Raw genomic sequence first — 22,120 nt, 5'->3', positions numbered from 1 at the left:
GGAGGCTGAGGCAGGAGAATGGCATGAACTCGTGAGGCAGATCTTGCAGTGAGCCGAGATCACGCCACTGCACTCCAGCCTGGGCGACAGAGCGAGACTCCGTCTCAAAAAAAAAAAAAAAAAAAAGAAAGAAAAGAAAAAAGAAAAAAAACACAAATAAAATATTTTCTATTTTTTATATTAACTGGCATATCTTTCAGGCAGCAAATCCACTTCAGATCGGGCGTACTTCATGTGCTCAGCCACCGCATGTGGTGAGTGACAGAGACCATCCTGCATGTGTGTGCACTTTTTACTGCCTTTTTCTTGACCACAGATTCTACCTCCAGTTTCTCTATGTATGCAGTGATTATTCGCTGAATATTACACATTGTGGGTAACATGTTGAGCACACTCAGGATCCCTGACCATCCTCTGAAGCTTTCCAGCTCTTGTTTTAGCAGGTAGCACAGTCACTGCTGGGTCATCGTGACATGGGCAGGCTTGGATTGATTCAGCTGCTGGTGTGGATCTGTGGAGAGCTCCAATCCTGCACCCACTCCGATCTCCCCCTCCTGGACGTGGTAGGATGGCCATGCTCTACCCACACCTGAGCTCTCTCTGATCTCCCCCTCCTGGACGTGGAAGGGTGACCATGCTCCGCCCACACCTGAACTCTCTCTGATCTCCCCCTCCTGGATGTGGTAGGGTGGTATGCTCCACCCACACCTGAACTCTCTCTGATCTCCCCCTCCTGGACGTGGAAGGGTGGCCATGCTCCACCCACACCTGAACTCTCTCTGATCTCCCCCTCCCGGACGTGGTAGGGTGGCCATGTTCCGCCCACACCTGAGAGCTCTCTGATCTCCCCACTTCTGGATGTGGTAGTGTGATATGCTCCACCCACACCTGAGCTCTCTCTGATCTCCCCCTCTCGGACGTGGTAGAGTGATATGCTCCGCCCACACCTGAGCTCTCTCTGATCTCCCCCTCCCGGACATGGTAGGGTGATATGCTCCGCCCACACCTGAACTCTCTCTGATCTCCCCTTCCTGGACGTGGTAGGGTGGCCATGCTCCGCCCACACCTGAGCTCTGTCCAATCTCCACCTCCTGGACGTGGTAGGGTGGCTATGCTCTGCCCACACCTGAGCTCTCTCCAATCTCCCTGCCCCTCCTGGACGTGGTAGGGTGGCCATCATGCTCCGCCCACATCTGAGCTCTCTCCGAGCTCTGCCTTCTGGACGTGGTAGGATGGCCATGCTCCTCCCACATCTGAGCTCTCGGCGCCGCGATCTGCAGGTGTTCTCCAGAGGGCAGGTGTACTGTGGGTGTGTCTCATTCATTCTCCTGCCCTCCCTCAGGTTCTGGCTGGCACAGCTGTGGTCACAGACTAAAAACACTCACCTCGTTCGTTTTGTACAGTTTTACAGTTGTTTTTGGCAGATGTGTGATTTGGGTCCCTGTTCTCTCATCATGGCTAGAAGAAGTTTTGGCAAATTATTCTTGTATCTTTACTTTTGAAAACTAAAGGAAAGTTTCACCTATAGAATATTAGCGTTGCGACAATCCTAATGAGAGTTTCTCCAGAAACTATGATCCAGGTCAGCAACCAGTCATTTCATAGAAGATAAACTTCAAGAACATTCTCTGAAGGGCAATGAAGCTGAGTAAGCTCTAACCATTGTTACCAAATACCAAGAAAAATAGGTAAGAAAATGCAGCTAAGATTTTGTTCAAGTAAGTGCAGTAATAAACATGCAAACTATCACTAAGCACAAAATAGACTGGGAGTAAAAAATTTTTATGATATCGACATTTATGATTTTACAAACTGCCCCATGTGATATCAAGAGGACTCCTGATGAAAATTTACAAAGGATGTTTTATGGTTTATATAAAAATGCTAATCAAATAAATCCAAATATTTCACAAAAATAACATTTCAAATAATATTCTTTTATATTTTGCAGACATCTGTACAATGAGGTTATTCATCACGCATGACCTAGTAACATTTCTCAGCAGTTGGATTCAATACAAGAAATAAGCAAATAACCGCACTACTTCTTCCATTTCAAAGTCATTTCTCTTATAAAAAGTGGTCAAGAAAAATGCCTGTTGCCTTAAATACTGGTTAATGCCAAAAATTTGCTTTAAAATATTTCAAATGGGTTATCCTTTTACGTCCATGTTGTTAGTTACACAAAGAACACATACAAATACAATTTTTTTTACAATAAGTTTTGGCAAATTATAACCATAAACTAAACAAACAGGATTAAGCATACTATTTTTTGAGATAGGGTCTTGCTCTGTTGCCCAGGCTGGAGTGCAGTGGCACAATCACGGCTCACTGCAGCCTCAACCTCCCTGGGCCCAAGTGATCCTCCTACCCCAGCCTCCCGAGCAGCTGGGACCACAGGCACACAGCACCATGCCTGGCTGATTTCTGTATTTTTTGTAGGGATGGGGTTTGGAATGTTGCCCAGGTTAGTCTCAAATGCCTGGGCTCAAGCAATCTGCCTGCGTTGGCTTCCCAAAGTGCTGAGGTTAGAGGCATGAGCCACCATGCCTGGCCTAATCATTTTTAAAGAGTCTCGATTTATTATCGTTATCTTTTTCTAATTGAGATGGGGGTCTTGCTCTGTTGCCCAGGCTGGAGTACAGTAGTGCAATCTCATCTGACAGCAACCTCTGCCTGCCGGGCTCAAGTGATTCTCCCACCTCAGCCTCCCAAGTAGCTGAGACTACAGGTGTACACCACCAGGCCCAGCTAATTTTTTGTACTTTTGGTGAAGACAAAATGTACAAAAGGTATTTCTGTACATTTTGCCATGTTTTCCAGTCTGTTCTTGAACCCTTGGGCTCGAACTATACACCTGCCCTGGACTCCCAAAGTGCTGGAGTTATAGGCATGAGCTACAGTGCCCAGCCCTTAATTATGTGCTGTGGCTTAATATTAAAATAAAGAAAGGGAGGAGCCCAAGGGAGCACGTTGGCATTCACTCCCTTGCATGCTGGTACTGTGTTCTTTACATGAAGAACATGTTATGTGTCAATGAAAAACAAAAACAACATAGGAACACCCTGTCTCTACAAAAACTTAAAAATTAGCTGGCTGTGGTGGTGTGCACCTGTGGTCCCAGCTGCTTGAGGCTGAAGTGGGAGGATCGCTTGAGCCCAGGTGGTCACAGCTGCAGTGAGCCAAGAGCTGTGAACATGATGCTGAATTCCAACCTTGGTGACAGAACAAGACCTTGTCTCAAAACAAAAAGCAACGAAAACCCAAAATGATGCACTGTTTAAGTTCTGTCCTGTAAATTTCAGTACCTTCATTTGTAAAGGTACGTAAAGGTGAAACTCAGGAGCTGCTTGGAATAATGTGGGCGTACGCTTGACCTCAGCTCTGATCTGAAGCACATCCTTCTGTCTCACTGCTTGCCAAGACTAAGCTAAACTTCAAAAGTAAAAATACTCCCAAAAATGTTGTACATTTTCAACTATTCATATTGTACCTTAAATTTCTCTTGTATTGGAGGAAAAACATGGTGTCATTTAAAGTGATATGTAGCTTCAACGTGGGATGTAAGGTGATTCAGGTCCTTTGAGAAGACAAGCTTGCAACAACGACATGAATAGTGTTGGAATCAAAATCACAGAAACTAAACACCAAATAACGTAGGTTCAATCCATATTTCTAACAAGTATCTGGATAACCAAACTTTCTGCTTTACTTGGGTGTGAAGATCATGAAATGTAGTTTATAATTATCTGGGCAGAGAAAATAGAGAATTTGGTTAGTTATGTAAAATTCAAGATTAAATGAAAGCAGTATTTATATAACAGAAATATAAATTGGCTATTACCTTCAATAATTTAGATCAGGGGTTGGCAGTTCTGTGCACCAAATCTGGTCTGCTGTTCTTGTAAATAAAGTTTTATTGGAACACAGCCATATGCACTTGCTATCAACCATGGCTGAGGGCATAGCTGAGTGGTTGTGAGAGATCTTATGGCCTGCAGGAACTAAAGTACTATCTGGCACCTTGCAGGCAAAGTTTATGACCTTATTCGGGTAACTGCCTAAACTGTCCAATTTGCTCGTTCTAAAACAATCCAACAATATAGCACACTTATCTGAAGATTTGAGAACACGCATGCACCAGCCTAATCAGAAGAAAAGTCCAATTCCACCCAGAAGGCTGCAAACTCTTCCCTTTTCCCTACAAAGAATTAAATGAATAAAATTGTGTGAGATTTTACTGGTATCATATGTATGAGTCTTGATGAAAAGTTAAAAACGTGTATTTATACAGATACATAATAATGTTACTTTTCCCTCCATGTTTAACTCATACACTATTTTTGGACTTCTGATTCACGAAATCTGCATTTCTGCACCATGATTTTTAAGGTAAAAACCCGACTGCTGGGCTAGTGGTCAATTCTGAGGCACCCAGCATGTTCAGGAGGCAGCGTCGAGGAGCGTGTCCCTTACCTGGAGGGGTGTAGGCGTCCATGGAGGCCTGCATGACCGGGAACCTGCGTTTGGAAGGCACAGGCACCGCCATCTTCTGCTCTTTGTGTTTGGCCAGAGCCGCTTGGACAGCTTCTGTGTGGACATCTGAAACAGAGACAGCTCAGTCACTCAGTTCTCAGCTGAGGTCCCAGAGGCCAAGCTGCACCCTCCTCTCTGTCCCTGCAGCACGGTTCATCCACCTTCTGAAACTCACCAACAGATGGGTGGGCGAGGAAAGAAAATCAGTGTTTACAATTCCAGTAAAGACATTAAAATTTATTCACAGACTTTTAATTATTCATTTTATTACTGGAGAATCCATATCCACAAGCAAACACTGGTTGTAAACTGCGCTGAGATTTTTCTTTTTAGGGTGAATGGACCTTGATCTTTGGAGATTCTTTGTAGGTCACACGTTTGAGCCTCCAAATCCTTTCACTGTACCGCTGAGAGGCGTGTGCACACCTCACACTCCAACTCACACAGCCACGGTCGCAGCTCAGCTGAACAGCAGCCATAGGCCAGGACTGTGTTGGCTATTGATATGGTTTGGCTGTGTCCCCACCCAAATCTCAACTTGAATTGTACATCCCAGAATCCCCATGTGTTGTGGGAGGGAGCTAGGGAGAGGTAATTGAATCACTGGGGCCTGTCTTTCCTGTGCTATTCTCGTGATAGTGAATAAGTCTCATGAGATCTGACGGTTTATCAGGGGTTTCCGTTTTTGCTTCTACCTCATTTTCTCTTGCTGCTGACATGTAAGAAGTGCCGTTCGCCTCCCACCATGATTCTGAGGCCTCCCCAGTCATGTGGAACTGCAAGGCCAACTAAATCTCTTTTTCTTCCCAGTCTTGGGTATGTCTTTATCAGCAGTGTGAAAATGGACTAAAACAACCATTAACACATTTTGTGGCTATTAACCCATTACATTAATTCCACACATTCACTGAATGCCTCCTCTGTAAGTCCCTACGGGCTGGGGATGCAGTGGTGATAAGGCAGACAGTCTCAAGGCATCTCAAGCAGGCCACTTACTAATGGATGAGACAGGTGATAGATAGGGTAGAGAATTAAAGCAGAGACAGACACAGCGGCAACTCCAAACTGTGAAGCCAGGGAAGAACCCCTTAACACAAAATCAGAACAACAGGAATGAACCATACCGGCTGTCAAGACGAGAATCTTCGAGACACAGGCAAAAATCTGCTCAAAGGCCCTAAACTGTGAGTGAGAACAGTGTTAGCAGAAAAAAAATACCACCACCAAAAATGGCCGGTATGAGTGAAAACGGGTTGGGGGAGAGGGTCCCCAGGACAGGGAAGTTTTCTCTGAAGCTGTGAGAATGATCCCACTGAAAGGGAATCGGACGTGGCTTTCTGGCTTAAATCCCCCGCGCTGTCACCTGAGACAGGACCCAGACCTGCCCATCATGCTTGTGGACGTGATGCCCACAAGCAGCTCATCGCACTGCTTGGTCTTGGTCAGCCTTTGCGCATATATCTCTCCCTAACTAGATAAAGAGCCTGGTCTTCTGGCCACTATTTCTAATTCCCAGGTCAAAAACCACTATGTGACTGACTTGGCTCATGGCCGAAAACTGAAGGGATCAATGAGGTGACAAGTCCACTCACTTCCACAAATCACTTTTTGTTTCGCATATTCTCCGTTTTAAACTTTTTGGATGTAATTTCAAATACACAGAGAATCTGCAAGACCAGCGTAGTGAATTCTCACATAACTTACCAGGCTCAACTTAGGCCCAACTGCTCCTGTCTTACATCACTGCTTTCCCCCTCTCCCCCATGAATTTTCTAAGTCAAATGAAAATAAATTTCAGATACTATGTCCCTCCATACCTAAATGTTTCAATGTATTTCCTAAACACAAGGATATTCTCTCACATTCAATTTCCTCAAGATCCGGAAATTAAACTGTCATATACAAAGTTCACTTTCAAATGGTGTCAACTGCCTCCATAATTTTCTTACTTTGTCTTCCTATTTTAAGATCCAATCCAGGATCATGAATTGATTTGTCATGTGATTTTTACCCTTCCAGAATCCAAGTTTCTCAGCTTTTGTGTTTCTTGAAATTAGAAATGTTAAAGAATACAGGTCAATTAGTTTACAGCTTGTCCTTTATTTTGGTATCTTCCGGACTAGACTCAAGAGTATGCATTTTAGCAGGGACACCGCAGAAGTCTGTCCTGTGTGACAACGTTAACATCGGCAACTCAGTGAAGGTGGTGCTTAAGTTCCTCCAAAGCAAAGATGCTACTTCTCGCGTTGCAATTAAGATTTGGGAGGAGAGACCATGACACTATGTGCATATTCTGTTTTCCATCAATTCTTCACTACTAGTTTTAGCATCCACTGATTTCCTGTCATTCCTTCTAAATCATTAGATCTTCCATATTCACTTAAAAATAATTATTTTATCTTTCAGCATTCATTTACATATGTCAATATGTACTCATGGAGTCTGGCTTGGTGGGTTATAATTCATAGTTACAATGGTTTGTTTTGTTGCTCTACTGGTTCCAGATTTGACACCGGATTCCCCAGCCCTTGGACCAGGGCTCCTTCTAGTGAAGAACGGTGTTTGGAAGCTAAGACTGGGCACTGGGTGCTGCTGGGCATTGCCAGCAAGTAGAACACACAACATGCGTGTACATGCATGTACATCCACACCCATCCACAGGCACTTCTGTCCCTGTCTACGTCTGTCGGGAGCCACCAGCTTATACTGGTACCTCCTGCTGCAACCCAATCCCACATGATCCTTTCCAGGCTTTGGCCTTTTCTTATTTCTACCTCTCTTGCCAAGAAAGAAACCTGGTTCCTATAACACTCAATATATTCACTAATTTATTAAGTTTATTTGCTTAAGCCTGGAGATACAGAAATGCTTTCAGAATTTCTATCTAATACCACTGTGAAAAATCTATCAAGTAGAGTTCAGTGTTCATTTGTAATTATTTTTTCATTGTGTTTTTGGAAGGGAGGGAGCACAAAGTATACACAGTGAAATGTTCAGATCTTAAGTACACTTGGTGCATTTTGATAAATGGAAATCTAGTACTCTAATCAAATCTTTTGCCTCAAAGTTCCCACAAGTCCCCTCCCAGTCAATCCTGGCCCTCAAGAGACAGCCACTGTTCATTCTCAAGGAGTGTTCTTGGCGCTCTTCCATCACCCGAGACTCACAAAGCTTTTCCATCGTCACACGGACTCCACGGCATGGTGTTCACTCTCTGCTCAATTCAAGGCTCCTGGACCTCATCCCCGTTGTCTGTTTTGGTTTCACTATTTTGTACATTTTTCCTGATGGGAACTAGGACAATGTATGAATATATCAGAATTTGCTCATGTTTCTCCAGATGAGAGAGATTTATGCTGTTTCCAGTTTTTGGCTATGACAATTTACTCTGGAGATAATGTGCATTCTTTTACAAGGACACACATTTTCATCTCTCCTTGGTGAACATCTACAGCGTACCTGCTGGGCCATATGGAAAGTGTACACATTTTAAAGAAACTGCCACACTGTTTGCTAAAGTGGCTGTGCCATTTTAAGTTTCCATCAGTCTGAGATCCAGCCTGTCATATCTTCACCAGTACCTGCTACTGTCCTCCCTCTCCACTCTTGTGAAGGGGAAGCTCGTGGGTTTAAGTTGTACTTACCCAATGACTCCCTGGCGATCACCTCTCATGGGCCGCTGGGCATCTGTATACATCTGTTGCAAAGAGTCTATCTTGCATGCTTGCAAAATTCACACCATTTCTGGTTGTTTGTACATTTCCTAAAATGTTCTAAATAAAGCCCTGTGTCTTCTGTAAATCAAATATCTCACCGCTTCTAAGTCTTTATGCCTTTTAGTTCCGACTCACTTCACTGACGAGGGCTCCAGTGCATGCCATGCGAACCTGAACCACAGAGAATGGCCATGCTCCCGACACCCCTGACTGTGGGCAGAGCGCCCCGGTTGCCACCACCGAGGAGGGGGGTCAGCTCTTGTTTTTCAGGAATGGCCTTTATCAAATGGAGAAAGTTCCCTTCTGTTCCTGATGTGATAGGAAATTTGTATAAGGACTATTAAATTTCAATAGATGTTTTTCAGTGTCTACTGAGAGGATAAAATGGGTTTTCTGCTTCATTTTTTGTTAATATGGTGAATTACATTGATTTTTGAATGACGAGCCAAGTGTGCAATGCAAAACTACACATCATGAGAACAAATTCTAAGTGGTCATGGTATTCTTATCCCTTTTACATATTTCTGGGTTTGATTTAGTAAGAATTTGTTAAAAGCTTCGGCATCTGTATGTCAACAAGAGTGAAAGGCGTGAGATTTTGCCTCGCCTGCAAACTAACAAGGGAGCCAGCACCAGCCCAATGCGCTGACAGAGCCGGGACATTTCCGGGCCAGAAACAAAGGGCTTGTCACACACAGTGGGGCAGCAGGACTCACTCACCCCTGTCGATATTCAGGATCACACAGTGGGGCAGCAGGACCCACTCAGCCCCATCAATACTTAGTGACATCCTGTACCACTTAAAGGACTTTCAAGCTCATCTTATGTAACAAAAGTTGACTTCTCCACCTCCCTGTACAAAGACAAGATGTTATTTAGGCAAAACAAAATTAACGATCATGTAAAGAACTGCTTACATTTTTCTCTTCTGAGAAAATTTGTTTTTAGCAGCCATGGCTCTCAAGGCACTCACTTGCACATTATAAATAATACTGCTTGTGGCCAAAGTCACGGTACCTTCCTACTCTTAAATAATTTATCAAGAGTCCTGAAAGGTGAGCATTTTAAAGAGAAAAGTGGTATGTGGCTTATCTCAGGCTAAGGAGTGAGTAAGCCGGACTATTCTTGTGAAATATGTGATTTTTCTAATTAGAGAATCTGAGAACAAGGTATCATTGTGAGTCTGTTATCTCCGGGAAGGAGTGAAATGGGTGCTGGGAAATTGAGAGAGCCTCGGAACGGGAATCTCACAACCTCAAATGGGGAGTCCGGCAAATGGGAAAGCAGTCGCTCTGATTCACGGACGTTTCGGAAAGATTCACGTCCACTCCGTGCTGCGTTTGAGCGACTTTTCTTCTTGTGACGTGGACCCCACAGAAGAGAGGTCCCACGTAGACATTCAGCATTTGTGAGGGTCTGGCACCGTGACTCACTTCTACAGATTTAACATGTTTATGTATAAATTACAATGGCTCAACTGGATAAAAACTGATAACAGTTATGGATCAATTCCCTCATTTCTCACTTGGGCCACACTTCCTGTTTCTGCAAGAACATATCACTTGGCTGGAAGACACGATGTTGACATTGGAAAGAAAAAGGACCTTGTATAAAAATGATGCAGAGAATTCTTCTCAAAGGCCACTGTGACACACACTTTGTTGGTGACCAGCTGTCTACCAGCGGCAGCGAGAGAGACAGAGCTCCACGCGTGAGCAGCCACAGCTCCCGTGACCCACACCAAGACCCCGAGGGTGACGACAGGCCAACCAGCAGCCTTGGAACGTACACTTCCTTCCCAAAATAGCTTCCCGAGAGACAACAAACAGTGATAATTGCAGGCATTTCTATGACTGGGAAGCAAGAAACCCTCCCAGTCCTGTTCCTTCTACACCACATCCAGAACAGGCGTACACCCGGTGTAGAAAGCTCCCGTGGCCTGAACAGATCATTTGATTCTAATTCAGATTGACCTAATCTCTGCAGTGCAGTCCTACAAACAGATTTTCAAAAAGTTACCAAACCACTACCTCAAAACTCATGCTTTCTCTGCTTCGAAAGAGGACATGTGACTCAGTTTATACGGCCACCAGAACACACACAGGGGATTATCCTATTGCCCTTCAGTGTCCAGAAGAATCATGTGGTGTCTCGTGGTAAAAACAAAACCACAAACACCACAATCCAGCTTTTCAAGTTGCAGTGAGTTTTACAGCCTCTTTCTATGTCATCTTCCTTTTTGCCCCAAACTGGATATTCTTTTTACTTTCTCCTTATTTCCTGAATATAATTCGATCAATATAATGAAAGTGCTTGTGTTAGAAGCAACTTTACTTAAAAAGTATTGAAAGAACTACATCAAAATATTCAGAGTAGACATTTCAGGATGACAAGAGAACAATATATTGGTTTTTGTTCATTCTTTTCAACATTTGCAAAGTTTTTGCCTTGAGTATAGTCACTTTTGCCATCAGAGGTTAGAGTGCTTGATGGAATGAGGCCATGAAGCACACACACCACCCAGTTTCTAAGAAGAGCAATCATTTGGGGAAGGATGGAGACACAGGAAAAGTTCATCTTAAAGCAATGCAGGTGTTTTTTTCATAAAGGCAAAAGACATTTTTAAAAGTGTTTGCACCATACACGAGTCTGCTAAATTTGGTCAAAAAACAGAGAAAACAGTAACAGAAGAACACTTTAGCCCACAAGGAGACCAGCACCCGCAGCTCGAGGCCACTCCAGAGGACGGAGAGTAGTTTCCTCGCAGCTGACCCACAGGATGGGGTAACATGAGCAGGAGGGAAACACAGGGACCACAAAGACATCAGACTGTGGACTGCACAGCGAGAGACAGCAACACAAACTAGCAGAGTAATTAAAAACTATTGTAAAAAGATGTCCACATTCTATTTTAACCTAAAATCAGTGGCACAGAGACACTTCAAAACATCTATAAACAGTATCCCTGAAGATTCCGTCAGACTCTACGCTGAACAATGTTAAGACGAGGAACAATAACAGGATAGCCTCCCCACATTGCGTGATGGGGTCTTCCCAACACAGACCCTTAGAGCATGCTAACCCCATCACCAAAACACAGCGAATACAGGGAGAAGGGACAACCTGTCCAGGCGTGAAGATCAGCTTCTGAAGCACGCAGTGTAATTATGGCTGAAAGCATTTCCTGCGACACTGAGTGAAGTGTTTGAGTCAGAATCTACCTCCATGTGCTAAGTTGTTGCTGTGTTTAATAATCCCAGTCCAACTCAAAATATCCAAGGCAGAAAGCAGCATCCAACCCCGAACACCTAAAATACCGATTAAATGGACAGCACTTTGTGGAAAGGCCTTTCCCAACATGACACCTAGAGGGGACAAGGAGGCAACCCATGCCACGATGGCCCCCTGGTTCCTCTCGCTGTTCCTCCTGCGTCCTCAGCACAGCCGTGTGCTTTGCTAGTGCCCTGCTGCAGAGAAAACACCCCATGCGGCTACTGGGCAGGTCTTCTCTTATGACATCCAGCTTAGAAGGCCGCATGTCCACTGGCCAGGTGGCCCAAATCCCACAGGTGAGGGGAGAGATCTGACCACAGGGTGCAGGATGGACCCATCTCCTGTGAGAGCCAACGCCAGCGGGTCACAGGGAGTCCTGGCCAGTCTGAGGCCCCGGTGCGAGGAAGGGGGCAGTGTTGGATGAACACACAGCGCTGGAAAGGGTATGAGCTGAGAACAAAGATGTTTACAAAGCTCTGAATAAAACCCAAATCATTCTGAGAAGAGCTCATAAGATGAAGAACTTTTAGGAAAATATAACATGGGTAAACAGGTTGCTACAAACCAAATATTCCCTTGAAAACACAACATCCTTTTCACAAAATGAGCCGATAGATGAAATCCAGCAGCTGTGCAGCATCAGAAATCCATGAAAGCATCTGACCAAGTGCCCTCCAAAGCCTTAATTACAAACGCCCTGAATACAGTTTTACCCGGTCACATGAATGAGACACCGGATGAGAGGCCATGGACTGGAAACAATGAGAAACAGAAATATCCTGGGTAAAGGTACCAGGCAGGATTGCAGAGGAGTCTACAGACATGTGCGCGGACATCACCAGAGTAACAAGATTTGCTGGTCATGCTGGACACACAGACAGTGTCACGGACTCCAGCAAATGCCTGAAATACAAATGCTTAAAAAGATAGGGGAAAATCATCTGGAAGCTCAGCAGTTAAGACAGAGGGCAGTGACTTTCTAGTATTTCTAAGTATCTTTGAGGATGAGCACCGAAAGTGTCAAGGATATTTCCACCTACGGAGAGGCCGGGAAGTAATGGCTTGCAATTTCACATAAACAGAAAATGATTTTAGCCCAGGTGCGGTGGCTCAAGCCTGTAATCCCAGCACTTTGGGAGGCTGAGGTGGGCAGATCACAAGGTCAAGAGATCGAGACCAGCCCAGCTAACACGGTGAACCACCGTCTCTACTAAAAATACAAAAAATTAGCCAGGCGTGGTGGCGGGAGCCTGTAGTCCAAGCTACTCGGGAGATTGAGGAAGGAGAATTACGTGAACCCAGGAGGCGGAGCTTGCAGGGAGCCAAGATCGCGCCACTGCACTCCAGCCTGGGCAACAGAGCCAGACTCTGCCTCAAAAAAAAAAAAAAAAAAACCAAACAAACAAAAAGAAAATGATTTTAGCTTGGGATTCTAAAGTGGCATTAATGTGCTATCACAGCAAGGAGAAAACAAGCAGATGCATAAATACTGAGTGAGAAGGGGATGAGGGAATGAAAGGGGTACAGCTGGATTCGGGGCTGTTGGGGCAGACACAGCATGGGGGCTCCATGGAGAACACGTGGCCTGCGGCCGTCTCAGGCAGAGAGGGCTCTTGCTGGAGAAGCTCCTACAAAGCTGTCCGGGCTGGGGGTGAGCTGCTGCTGCCATGCAACACAGGGGCCAGAAACCCCAACAGTAGCAGGACCTGCTAGAGCCCTTGTGCACGGCCCTGGGACTAAGAAGTGAAACCACTATCCTGACATGCCTCTGCCACACTTCACCAACACAACTGAACAGAATTTGCAGGGCTCAGATCCATGGTTTCTGAAGAAGGTAATAAAGGTGAATGTGGAGCTGAGAGGCAATAAGTTGATAGAGGCACATTTGGTGACCCCAAAAGAGGCAGATCTTTCTCGTCTTTTCTCTCTGCTGTGGCTGTTTATGGTTCATTCCCTTTAGGCCTTTAAGAACCCAAAAGCACCCATCTATTAAGAGAAGGGATTATTCAGGATCAGCTTCATGCAGCATTGAATAGATCACTATTGCAAGTAAAGAATTTGTTGGTACTTCTTACATTTATAGTGTTAGATAACTTGGTTAACTAAAATACATTTTTTAATGGCATTTCTTAAAGTACTAAAAATGGCAATAAGCTACATAGTATGTCACATGATGCTGGAGAAATAAAAAATATCTTCTCTGGCAAGAGTTTATTAAAAGTTCAACATCACGGTACACACATTACATAGCCATTCCGTATGTCTCCATCTTCTGCAAGCACCCCTTCCTAAAATAATGAAAATGAAACATTCGTTTTTCTTTCCATTTAATTCTGCAAGCTGCGATTCCGTCTCACTGAGTTCAAACCCCAGCTCCTCTCTGACCTTGGGCCAATTACTTAACCTATGTGCTCCCGTTTCCTTGGGTGCAAATTAGGAACAGTGAGTGAGTCCCTGCCTGAAGGGTGTCTCATATGCATCTGTCTGCATATCTGTGTATTCGTTATTTATCTACCTGTCAATCATCCATTAACAAGCAGGAACATGAGAGGAAATCAGGGTGACATTGACATCCTAGTTGTGCGTCTGCACAGAGGATGGTCTCTGGTTCTGCAACCAGGGTGACTCTGAGATGCTCAGCTTATGCACCTGCACAGAGGATGGTCTCTGGTTCTGCACCCAGGATGACTCTGAGACGTCCAGCTCATGCACCTGCACAGATGATAGTCTCCAATTCCACAGCTACTTCTCTTTAGGGGATCAAGCTTACTGTGTGTAGGTTACAGGTGGTAGAATTTGCCTTAGCTATTCACTTATGGTGTAGAGGATACTATGAACAGTTGGGTAGACAGTCCTTGAAGTGTCATTTATGTGAGATATAATGGAAAACACTATTATTCCATGTATGCTGTTGTAGTTTTTAAAAGTTAGGTACACATTTATGAGATGGAGTTTTGCTTGTTGTTGCCCAGGCTGGAGTGCAATGGTGCGATCTCAGCTCACCACAACCTCCGCCTCGTGGGTTCAAGCGATTCTCCTGCCTCAGCCTCCCGAGTAGCTGGGAATACAGGCATGCGCCACCATGCCTGGCTAATTTTTTTTTGTTAGTAGAGACGGAGTTTCTCCATGTTGGTCAGGCTGGTCTCAAACTCAGGTAATCCGCCCGCCTTGGCCTCCCAACGTGCTGGGATTACAGGCGTGAGCCATCGCGCCTGGCCTCATCTTTGTTTTTAATCGATGACTGATTGGCATATGGAGCACACCCCATGGCCTTTGCATTGGCTGTGAAGTCTCAGGTGGTTCTCACTTTCTATAGAGCCAACATAGAGCATTAACCTTTATATGTCATGGAAGCCACCCTTCAGGAAAGCAGGAGGGGTATAGGGGTCATTACAGGGGTTTCTTATTCTCTATTTCCTACTGTTACAGGAATCTAGTTGTGAGTTCTCTAAATTTAGATATAATTTACTTTCTCTTGTAGTATATGCTCATGTGATTTTAACAATAAGATGTGAGATAAGAGGAGCTTATGTTAGTCCATTACTAACAGACATATTTCAGAATTTTGTCTGCTTTTCTTTCTCCTGAGCTGACTAGGAACACTGGTCATTCATGAGGAAAGGGCTGTGGCTCCTGGGGAAACTTGGCAGCTCGAGCTTTGTGACTACTCATCTTGCAGTAGAGCTACTGTGGTTGTTTCAGTGACTGAAATTATATATATTTTATTATACTTTAAGTTCTGGGGTACATGTGCAGAACGTGCAGGTTACATAGGTATACATGTGCCATGGTGGTTGGCTGCACTCATCAACCTGTCATCTACATTAGGCATTTCTCCTAATGCTATCCCTCCTCTAGTCCCCCAGCCCCCAGCAGACCCCAGTGTGTGACGTTCCCCTCCCTGTGTCCATGTGTTCTCATTGTTCAACTCCCATTTATGAGTGAGAACATGTGGTGTTTGGTTTTCTGTTCTTGTATTAGTTGGCTGGGAATGATGGCTTCCAGCTTCATCCATATCCCTGCAAAGGACATGAACTTACCCTATTTTATGGCTGCATAGTATTCTGTGTTGTACATATGCCATATTTTCTTTATCCAGTCTATCACTGATGGGCATTTGGGTTGGTTCCAAGTCTTCACTATTGTGAACAGTGCTGCAATAAATATACGTGTACATGTGTCTTTATAGTAGCATGATTTATAAGCCTTTGGGTATATACCCAATAATGGGATAGCTGGGTCAAATGGTATTTCTGGTTCTAGATCCTTGAGGAATTACCACACTGTTTTCCACAATGGTTGAACTAATTTACACTCCCACCAATGGTGCTTCTCCACATCCTCTCCAGCATCTGTTGTTTCCTGACTTTTTAGTGATCACCATTCTAACTGGCATGAGACAGTATCTCATTGTGGTTTTGATTTGCATTTCTCTAACAATCAGTGATGAGCTTTTTTTCATGTTTATTGCCCGCATGTCTTCTTTTGCGAAGTGGCTGTTCATATCCTTCATCAACTTCTTGATGGGGTTGTTTTCTTCTTGTAAATTTGTTTAAGTTCTTTGTAGATTCTGAATATTAGCCCTTTGTCAGATGGATGGATTGCAAAAATTTTCTCCTGTTTTGTAGGTTGCCTACTAACTGATGATAGTTTCTTTTGCTGTGCAGAAGCGCTTTAGTTTAATTAGATCCCATTTGTCAATTTTGGTTTTTGCTACCATTGCTTTTGGTGTTTTAGTCATGAAGTCTTTTGCCATGCCTTTGTCCTGAATGGTATTGCCTAGGTTTTCTTCTAGGGTTTTTATGGTTTTAGGTCTTATGTTTAAGTCTTTAATCCAACTTGAGTTAATTTTTGTATAAGGTGTACAGAAGGGGTCCAGTTTCAGTTTCTGCATATGGCTAGCCTGTTTTCTCAACACCATTTATTAAATAGGGAATGCTTTCCCCATTGCTTGTTTTTGTCAGCTTTGTCAAAGGTCAGATGGTTGTAGATGTGTGTTGTTATTTCTGAGAAGTCTCTTCTCTTCCATGGGTCTATATATCTGTTTTGGTACCAGTACCAAAGCATTTTGCATTTCAGTATCATGCTGTTTTGGTTACTGCAGCCTTGTAGTATACCTTGAAGTCAGGTAGCATGAGGCCTCCAGCTTTGTTCTTTTTGCTTAGGATTGCCTTGGCTATGCGGGCTTTTTTGTTGTTGTTCCATATGAACTTTAAAGTAGTTTTTCCAATTCTGTGAAGAAAGTCAATGGTAGCTCGATGGGGATAGCATTCAATCTATAAATTTCTTTGGGCAATATGGTCATTTTCATATTGATTCTTCCTATCCATGAGCATGGAATGTTTTTCCATTGTTTATGTCCTCTCTTATTTCCTTGAGCACTTGAGCAGTGGTTTTGTAGTTGTCCTTAAAGAAGTCCTTCACATCCTTTATAAGTTGGATTCCTAGGTATTTTATTTTTTGAAGCAATTCTGAATGGGAGTTCACTCACGATTTGGCTCTCTGTCTGTTGTTGGTGTGTAGAAATGCTTGTGATTTTTGCACATTGATTTTGTATCCTGAGACTTTACTGAATTTGCTTATTAGCTTAAGGAGATTTTAGGCTGAGATGATGGGGTTTTCTAAATATAAAATCATGTCATCTGTAAACAGAAACAATTTGACTTCCTCTCTTTCTATTTGAATACCCTTTCTTTCTCTTGCCTGATTGCCGTGGCCAGAATTTCCAATACTATGTTGAATAGGAGTGGTGAGAGAGTGCATCCTTGTCTTGTGCCAGTTTTCAAAGGGAATGCTTCCAGTTTTTGCCCATTCAGTATGATATCGGACATCACGGTCACCCTGATTTCCTCTCATGTTCCTCTTCGTTAACCCAATCTTCAGGTCCTATTGCTATTATCTTTTGAACATTTCTCAAATCTCACTGATACTGATTTTTTTTTTTTTTTTTTTTTTTTGGAGACACAGTCTCACTCTGTCGCCCAGGCTAGAGCGCAGTGGGGTGATCCCGGGTCACTGCAACCTCCGCCTCCTGGGTTCAAGAGATTCTCCTGCCTCAGCCTCTGGAGTAGCTGGAATTACAGGCATGAGCCACCACACACCCGGCTAATTTTGTATTTTTTGTAGAGATGGGGTTTCACCATGTTGGCCAGACTGGTCTCGAACTCCTGACCTCAGGTGATCAACCTGCCTCGGTCTCCAAAAGTGCTGGGATTACAGGCATGAGCCACAGTGCCTAGCCCCGACAGACATCTCTTAAGTACACATCAGTTTCAGGCATTCAGGGTTGTTTAGACTCCCTCACTTTCAAGCTCAGGCTCCATGCTGCTGCTAAAGTGATCTTCAAACCCTGACTGGCCCTCACTGGCCCTTTACCTAAAATCTTCAAGTAGTTCCCCATCATCTTCAGGATGAAGTACAAATTCCCAAGCATGATGCTCAAGATGCTATAACCCGGCCCCTCCTACCTGACTTCTTGCCCTTCCCCAAATGTGTCATGCTCCCTCATCTTCCTTCAAAATATAGAAGCCAGGCAATATTTCAGGTGCCTGGCCTACACGAATGAACAAAACAGAGATCCTGGCCTATGTGGACCTCGTATTCTTATGGGAGTAGGTGAGAGGTAGGGAGGTGGATGGTGGAAGAATGGCTGAGTAATTGGGTAAATGAATGAGATGTCTGATGATAGATGGATGGATGGTGGACATAAATGGATGATTGATAGGTAAGTAGATGATTGGTGAATGCGTAGACAGATATAGAGAGGTTGATAAATGGATGACTGACAGGTAGATAAATAACGAATACACAGATATGCAGACAGATGGACAGAGTGTCGTGTGGTTATAACAGCAATGGAGACATGAGTCAGGATGGGGAACGGGAGGGATTGTGTATAAAGAGGTGCCATATTTCACAATTTTACAAAAACAGGAGAAATGAACCATACTTCTCACGTTGGGTCTGGCTTCCCCTTCAGAGCAGAGCCTGCAGTCTCTGAGCTGAAGTGTCGGTCTCCTCCACCCACCCTCCCACTCTCAGCCACCCCCTCTGCCCTGTGCCTCTCTTCCCCACGCCTTCCTGCCTTTGAAGAGGTGAGGTAAGGTGCACGGGTGAACAGAAAACGCACCCAAAGCCAAGAGATCACCATCTCCTGCTACACCCACCTCTCTCAGGCTTTTATCGAGAGAGAAGAGCGTGAGACAACCACAACCCACCACACTTATCTCGTAGAGTAGCTGGGATTGTGAAGATGGCACGATCCGAAGGTAAACACAGGGTTTATCAACTCCACTGCAGCATCGTGGAGAGAGAATGTAGGAAACAGACGCAATGGTGACTGACGTGGATCTCCTCTCCTGTGTGGTAAGATGTCAGGCCAAAGGTAGGCTTGCATCCTCCTGCGAGGAGCGGCCCCATGTGATCGTCAGCCATGGGGCAGCCTCCCTGAATTTCAGTTTCCTCATCTATAAAATGGAAGACAAACCCCCACTGGCTTCCATGAGAACTGAAGCTATATGAACTCACGCCTGTGAGCACGTCTGGGTGTGTTGTGTGTTCAGACAGGGCGCCCGTACAGCGGCATTGACACACAGTGAGGGAAGCGTTCACCGCAGGCTGACAGCACGCGGGCACCTCCACACTCCTGAACTCGACAGGGGCCTCCGAGACACCCACGTGAGTAAGAGAAGGTCTCAATATGTGTCAGGGCTTAAGACAGCTGTGAAATAATGGAGGTTGGATTTGGGAGCAAATCCTCCTTTGTTCCATCCCCACACGTTTTCCTGGGGTCAATGCCTCCTTGGAAAAGGCAGCAGGGGGCGCCGTGGAGGTGGCACCGGCTTTTCATTCAGGCTCTCAGCTGCGACCTTCTCGTTTGCACGGGTGACACTCCCCGAGGCCATAAAACCTCTCTAGAAAGAAGAGCAGAGCCAAGAGGCCAGGCAGATGGTGACTGAGGAGGATGCAGAAGTGGCTGATCACATGAGCCTGTGTGGACCGAGAGATTTGTTAGGGCACGACTGACTCACAGCCTTTCCTCCACCACCGGGTGAGTTCCGAGACTCACAGCCTTTCCTGCACCACCGGGCGAGTTCCGAGACTCACGGCCTTTCCTCGACCACCGGGTAAGTTCCCAGATTCACAGCCTTTCCTCGACCACCAGGTGAGTTCCACCATCCCTTAGACTCAGTTTTTTCTTCTGACACAGGAGACAACAGTCACAACTTCACCTGCTTATCATGAAAGCTCCATGTGACAACAATGTGAGAACGCCAGTGAAGGGCATTTGAAAAACAAAGGGATTCATGAATGGGGTCTGTCACCAGCGACCAACCCCCTGCCCTCACCGGTGCCCTGGGAACTACACAAGAATTCACAGGTAATTTTCTTTTAAAGAAGCAACTTTAACCTACATGTTGGAAAAACTCTTTCAGAGTAATTCAAACATCAATCACAGCCTGAGTTTTTGTTGTTTTTCAGATGGAGTTTTCCCCTGTCTCCGGGCTGGGGTGCAGTAGTGTGATCTCAGCTCACTGCAACCTCCGCCTCTCAGGTTCAAGCATTTCTCCTGCCTCAGACTGCTGAGTAGCTGGAACTACAGGTGCCCGACAGCCTAAGTTTTCTGTTGCTAAATTAATGAAATTTCAGCTGGCCATGCCCAGGTAGCAGTGATAACTCAGGCTCCAGACAGCCCTGTGCAGATGATATCATAAAACACGGAGGAAAAACAAACAGGAAACACATGACAATGTGTGGTTTTCGTTTCTGTTTAGAAAAGTAGACCTGGAAAACAAATCACTGAGGGTAAGGAAAAGAAAAAACTATGCTAGCAACCACGATTAAAAAGTTATTTAACAGTGATGCCTAAAAATGAGAAAAATTTGGCATGAGATTATAATCTTTTTAGTTAGTATGAAATTCTGAATAGTAGACAACATGGGCTTGGAAACCACGTGAACAGCTATTTACCAGACACTGGGGTCTCCCAAGAGGGTGTGTCTGCACACAAAGCTGGAGGCCCATCGTGTGCTGGAGGCCCACACCCACCGCGCTTCTGCCTCGTCCAGTAGTTGGGCACAGGCACCCTCCTGGCACAAGTGGCAGATGGACGTATTGTCACACCCTACCCCGTGCTTACCTGACCCATAGTGCTCATCTCGTGACCCTGAAAACCTTCAGCGGTGGTAGCAAGAGGCAGAGGAAGGAGTGACAGGAGCCTGGCGTTCTTGCAGCAAAGCTTGGTCCACCCCTGGATTTCGGGGAAAACAGCAGAGTGAGGTGTGGCTGTGCTCAGCGGACTCTAGCAAATCATTCCCTCCATCCCCACAGCAAAGCCAGAGCTACCCATGGGACTGGGCATGGCGGCACCTCAGAGCCCACAGACAGGAGGGCCAGGACTGAGGGGGAAGCTCTCCCACAACCGGGGAGACCCCTCCTGCCTGGATGCCACCAAGGCCCCTCTCACAGCACAAGGGTCCACTGACAGGCAGGGAGAGACACAAACTCAGCCACAGGTAGCAACTGAATTCCTGGGAGTTACAGAAACAGGGCCCAAGACACAGACTCAAGTTATGACCTTTCATGTAATAAATATACAGAATAGGTTGTATAAGTTCTTAAGAAAATTTCAAAGTTATTATTAAAGCAATTTTTAAAACAAATCTTACAGGATAATTTAACAATATAATTCAGGTAACCAGGACATACCATGAATGTCCAGCTTTGCTCATTCCAAATTACTCTCTAGAAACTTACTCCATTTGATGCCAAGTGTTAACAGATTGTATTCGACTATGAACTACAATTATTTGATGAATTACAAAAAATGTTAATGTGGTCAGATAAAACGATTTAATGGTATTGGTCAAAACACTGACTTGAATCCACGTGTCACAGTACTGGTTATACTCAGGTAACAACAGGGTGGCAAGGAACACAACTAGACGAAACTAAGCCCCCAAAGGAAGGACATCATCATCACAGTTCCATGAAGAACTGCTCTGATATCGCGGGAAAAATGTCAGCCCCACAGTTCCATGAACGACTCTGAAACCACAGAAAGGACATCATCCACACAGTTCCACGAAGAACTGCTCTGAGTCCACGTGAAGGATGTCATCCTCACAGTTCCGTGAAGAACTGCTCTGAGACCACGAGAAGGATGTCATCCTCACATTTCCATGAATGGCTCTGATACCACAGAAAGGATGTCATCCTACATCATCCTCACAGTGCCGTGAAGAACTGCTCTGAGACCACAGAAAGGACATCATCCTACGTCATCCTCACAGTTCCGTGAAGAACTGCTCCGAGACTGAGCACCAATCATTAACAGATACTTCTTCAGAAATAGATCGGTAATATTTGATTGAAAGCAAACTAGAAATAAAGTTTTAAGTTAATAAAAGAAATATTTAGTCCCTGGTTTTCCACGATGGACTCTTATGACAGCTGTAGGGTCTGTGGGCTTCATATTCCTCTTACTAAGGTGGTTTCTGCACGTCAGCTTTCTATGGTGCATGTGCAGACCCTACGTATCAGGCTGGCAAGTTCAGAACTAAGTGAAGCACAGCTCCACACCCCGCCACCGC

At 44.8% G+C, this 22,120-nt stretch overlaps 1 long non-coding RNA gene across 5 annotated transcripts in view; it reads left to right on the top strand.

Annotated features, from left to right (window-relative positions):
- The window catches only part of LOC105483446 (uncharacterized), a 46,862-nt gene extending 24,955 nt beyond the window's left edge, over positions 1 to 21,907 (top strand). For 2 of the 5 annotated variants that reach the window (XR_011622670.1, XR_011622669.1), the window contains exons 2-4: positions 201 to 19,908; positions 20,010 to 20,130; positions 21,426 to 21,907. This is a non-coding gene — a long non-coding RNA (uncharacterized lncRNA). The remainder of the gene's footprint in view (positions 1 to 200; positions 19,909 to 20,009; positions 20,131 to 21,425) is intronic. The other 3 variants (XR_988283.3, XR_011622672.1, XR_011622671.1) reach the window with 3 other exon arrangements.
- Positions 21,908 to 22,120: the final 213 nt, after the last annotated feature.

Source organism: Macaca nemestrina, chromosome 4, assembly GCF_043159975.1.
Source record: "Macaca nemestrina isolate mMacNem1 chromosome 4, mMacNem.hap1, whole genome shotgun sequence".
In the NCBI taxonomy this organism is placed as follows: domain Eukaryota; kingdom Metazoa; phylum Chordata; class Mammalia; order Primates; family Cercopithecidae; genus Macaca; species Macaca nemestrina.
The sequence above is the reverse complement of the archived record's forward strand: the minus strand, read 5'-3'. Positions and strand labels throughout refer to the sequence as shown.